We start from the raw sequence: 5,242 nt of genomic DNA on the forward strand, positions 1-5,242 counted from the left end.
TTGCAGGAAAACTGCCGTCCCCAAATCTGAAGACACAAGTGAATCCAGAAAGTTATAGGTAACTTTGCAAAAATTCACAAAAAAATCAGACCCTCTTGTTTTCCCAGCCAATGGCTTCGGGAAAGTGTTCTGCTTGTGATTACCCCTGGGTACTCTGATTTCTCTCTCTCTCTCTCTCTCTCTCTCTCTCTATTTTACCTTTCTCTGCAACCCGGGCTCCCTCACCACGATCTGTTTCTCCCACAAACCATGTCTCCACACTTCCTCTATGTGGCCTCTTCTCTCCCTCGAGTTGTGCAGTTCGTTCTACTAGTCTTATGGTCAGTTTCTTGGTATTCGAATGATTTGATAGTGAAATAGCTGTGTTCAAGGGATGAGGCACATTTAGGGTCCTCCTACTATGTTGCCATCTTAGCTCTCCCCCAAAAAGTAGTCTTAAAATAGAGTTTTACATCTTGGCCATTCAGGATGTTTTTCTCCTCTTTGCTTTTTTGCACTGGCTAGAACCTCCACTATAAGGTTAAATAGAAATGATGACAGCAGAAATCCTTGTCTTGTTTCTTATCTTAGGGAGAAAGTGTTTACCATTACATTTGATGTTAGGTGTAGGTTTCTCATAGATGCCCTTTATTGGGTTAAGGAATTCCCTTTATTCCTGTTTTGCTGTGTACTTTTATTAGCAGTAGATGTCACATTTTATCAAATATTTTTCCTGCATCTATTGAGATGATCATATTGATTTTCTTTTCAAGTTTGTTAATATGGTAATTTAATTGATTGATTTAGAATGTTAAGTCAACCTTGTGTTCCTGGGATAAATACACTTGATCCTAATGTATACGCTTATATTTTTGGACTTAATCTGCTTTTGTTTAGAATTTTTTACCTATGCTAATAAGGATATTAGCCTGTAGTTTTCTTGTAATGCCCTTGTCTTTTATTTTAAAGATTTTGTTTATTTATTCATAAAAATATGGAACACTTCACAAATTTGCGTGTCATTCTTGCACAGGGGCCATGCTAATCTTCTCTGTATGCCTTCTAATTTTAGTATATGTGCTGCCGAAGTGAGCACTGTAATGTCCTTGTCTTCTGGTACCTAGTTTTGACAAGTTCATAGAATGAATTGGAAAGCACTGTCTCCTTTTCAATTTTCTGCATGAGTTTGAGTAGAATTATTATTATTTCTTCCTTAGATGTCTTGTAGAATTCACTTATAAAACTAAGCAAATAAAAATAAAAATCACCCAAATCTGCCATTTGAAGATAATTACTGTACGCTTGTCTATGTAATATTTGGAGATTACCTACTATACTGTGTTAAAACAATGGAGAATTACAAATAACATAAATGTACAATAGCTAAATGGTTTGATAAATGTGGATCATCTATACAACACGATATTATGTAATCATTAAAAGTGTTGTTAAAAGATATTATTTTTAACTATTTTAAATTATATCTATAATATATTATAATTTTTAATTATATCTAAGTTTACTTAGTGAAATGGGAAGGTAGGCTATTTTATTGTTGTTTTGGGGGGGTTGTTTTTGTTTTGCTATTCCACATTTTGTTTTGCTATTATTAGCTTTTTTTGTATTTTTTAGAAATACTTTGATAATAGATCCTAGGAAAACGAACTTTTTAAAATATTTTATTTATTTATTTATTTTAAAGAGAGAGAGAGCAACAGAGATCATGAGCCCGGGGAGGGACAGAGGAAGAGGGAGACAGAGAATCCCAAGCAGACTCCCAGATGAGAGGGGAGCCCAATGTGAGGCTGGAGCCCAGTGCAAGGCTCAATCCCCAAACCCTGAGATTACGACCTGAACCAAAACCATGAGTCAGATGCTCAACCAACTGAGCCACCCAGCGTCCCCAGTAAAATAAGATACAACAATGTTCTGCCTACATAAATTCAATCTATGGGGGGGGGGGGTATAACTGGGTGATGGGCATTAAGGAGGGGACGTGATGTGATGAGCACTGGGTGTTAGGAGCAACTGATGAATTTTTGAACACTACATCTGAAACTAATGATGTACTTATATATTGGCTAATTGAATTTAAATTAAAAAAAAAACATATTTGGCAAAGTAAAAAAAAAAAGGATGAATCCAACTTAGCATTCAGTTACATTTGTTTTTAAGAACTGTTGCATATGATCTTTAGTTACACAAATTTAAGGAAAGGATCCACTGAATAGCCCTGAAGAAAGCTGTGACGCTGTGACATCACCTGAATTCAGATTCTTTTTTTTACTTCGAAGTAAATTTTGTTGTTGTTGTTAATGGTTAAACCGCAGCTGTTTCTATCTCTTGATTGTGTTTACAAAAGGAGGAAAGAAAATGAAGGAAAATATTTGCCGATGAATAGCTTATGTCTTATCTATGTATGTGTAGCTCATGTGCTGCAAATTGCGACCTGATCTTGAAAGGATACGTGTTGAACAGTTGCTTCCAAGTGATGGAGGGAAGGACCGCAGGACTGCAGAAAGCACATGTCGAAATAAGCTTTAATGCAAGAGAAAATAAAGCTAAGCTGGACTTTTGATGTCCTTTATGCAGTGTTAAGTAGGACTGAATAACCCCACATTTGCTGATGTTTGGTAATACGTTCTAATATAATTTTCCTAACGTGACTTTCACACCCTCGTGGGTGGGAATAGTCTTCCCTAAATGAAGCAGCTATTTCCTCTTCAGCCATGCTGGACAGAGGCCACTTAGGGCAGACAATGAGAATTAGTAACTTAGCTTGGACTGAGACAAATATCTGAGCTCAAAGACCGGAAATTCTTGAAGATGACTCTTGTCCCTGGAGATGCACAGGAGAGAGGGCCTGGAGATGCGCAGGAGAGAGGGCCTGGAGGCCCCCTAGAGGACCCTGAGTTAAAGAGTAGCTGTAGCATATAGCAGCCAGTTTAAATGAGCCCTTGTGCAGGACTTCCTTCATATTAATCCATGATACTCAGTGAAATCTTGCTGCAAGATGCAGCCTGAAGGGAGAGGCCTGGGGTGAGGGAGCAATAGCAGAAACTAGCAGAAGAAAGCTGTGCCAAGAGGAGCAGTTGATGGCAGAGGCATCTTAGTGACATGCTGTGCATAAGCAGCGGAAGGGTACAGAAAGAAAAATTAAAAAAAAAAAAGAAAGAAAGAAAGAAAAATTTTCCGTTCTTCCCTTCTTGGTTCACTGTCAGTTAAATTGACAAAGGACAGATTAATGGGAGAAAAAAATTTAATTTTGTATATACAGGAGGCCATAAAAATATGCGACCCAAAGGCAGTTGAGGAATTGAGGCTTATATGCCATCCTGAGCTAAGGAATGGGGACAGAGAGGCCTAGGCTTCAAAGAGGAGGGCATCAAAAAAAAAAAAAAAAAAAAAAAAAAAAAAAAAACAAAGAGGAGGGCAATTCAGAGCAAGATAAGAAGCCCAAATATTTGATAATCAAGTGTTTGCCCTGCCATCCCAGTAAAACTTTTTTCAGATAAAAAGTTATCTCTGGTAATAGCAGTCCTTCTGGGCTAGGTCCCATATCTAAATTCCTTTAGTCAGTTCAGAAAGAGGTAAAACTCATTCTTGAGTCAACTTGGCCTTGATTGCCTAATGGCATGACCCACATGCCAAAGTGGCACATGTTGGGTGGCATAACTCCTCCCCTTGAAGGGAGACATGGGAAACCTGTTACCAAACATGTAGAAAGGTGCTGAGGAATCCTTAGAGCAGTGGTGGTTTGAAGAGAGAGAATAAAGTTTTGAGATTATTTTGAAGGAGAAAAGAAAAGAGAATTTAGTAGGGAAACGGTTGTGTTCAAATCCTGGTTCTGCCACACACTTGTTGAACAACCTAAGATAAGTAGGTCTCTCATTCCTTAGTTTTCTCATCTGTAAAATAGGTATAATAGGAACACTATTATAAATAGGTTGTTCTAAGGAGGATGTGACTTACTACATGTAAAGCTTATAGAATAGTGTAGAACCACTGAAAGATCGTTGTTGACGTAGATTGGTGACGGCTCACTGTAGCATTTATTGATGGAAATTTAGTCATGATATAGTTGACCCAAAATGTCACAAAATAAGATGTATATTTTAATCACATTTTATCAGTATATTTAGAGATACAAGGAGAAATATGAAAAATATAATCCAATGTCTCCAGGCTGGGATATTACAGGGCCTTTTAGGTTTTTTTCTATTCACATCTCTACTTCTAGAATTAGCTATAGTAACTTTCTTTAATTAAAAAAAAAAAAGAAAGAAAACTAAATTTTAATACACAATGAAACAGCAGCATAAAAATTCTGGAAAGTCGGTTGATAAAAATCAGATTCTTCAATATGCCCCAAGAAATTAATTTTAAGTACAAAATGCCCTAAGAATTCAGAGGAAAAGTCTCGATTTGACTGCTTGCCAGTATGAAGTTATAGTGCCTGCTATTAATCCTGCTATCCTTCCAGAAACGATTCCATCCTTGTCAGCAAAGGACACTATGCTAGAATCACTCTCAGTGAATAGGCAGGGAATGGACAGGCCTTTAAAAATAGTCACTTGTTGGCACAAAAGCAGCTATGCATTACCCTCACCTTGAAACACTGGGTAAGACTGACCACCACTTAGTATTAAACAAAAATAGAAGTGCTCTATATACATGACCTGTCTAAATTTTCACAACAATTTTATCAGAAAGGTGTTATATTAGCAAATGTTTCAACGGGCCCAGGAAGCTTACATAACTTGCCCCTAATTACACAGCCAGGAAAGGATCAAACCAGAATCCAAATGAAAGCCTGGCATGTAACGAGGGACCACAGCTGCACTGAGTTTCAGCCATGGGGACTCAAATCATGTGTGCACACACTCACTCTGCATAAAAAGGAAAAGAATCCCTGGCATACATTATAACCAATTGTTTCCAAGGTTTTCCAGCACCCAGCCCTTGGACTTTAAAATTCTATATTAGCTTACAGTTTGAGGCTAAATGGCAAAGGAGGAGATACTATCACTAAAAACACTGAGACATAAGAACAGCCATCACCTCCCCAAGCAAAACATGTAAAACAGAACATTGTAAGTTTGGGAACTAAGGATTACCACAAACCTTTTTTTCTTGTCATTATAGAATATAGATGCCACTCATTTTTCCACAAATAATTCCAGTGTACATGTTATATTCTAGGCACTGTATGCTAGACATTGACGTTGGTCTCAAAAGTTCTCTTACAGTGCTTTATATTTTA

General features: G+C 37.4%; 1 non-coding gene across 1 annotated transcript; it reads right to left on the bottom strand.

Moving 5' to 3' along the window:
- Window positions 1-967: 967 nt before the first annotated feature.
- LOC119865516 lies at window positions 968-1,075 on the bottom strand. Its single transcript, XR_005369118.1, has one exon. It is a non-coding gene; the product is annotated as a U6 spliceosomal RNA (small nuclear RNA).
- Window positions 1,076-5,242: the final 4,167 nt, after the last annotated feature.

Source organism: Canis lupus, chromosome 13 (genome assembly GCF_011100685.1).
Source record: "Canis lupus familiaris isolate Mischka breed German Shepherd chromosome 13, alternate assembly UU_Cfam_GSD_1.0, whole genome shotgun sequence".
NCBI classification, from domain to species: Eukaryota; Metazoa; Chordata; class Mammalia; order Carnivora; family Canidae; genus Canis; species Canis lupus.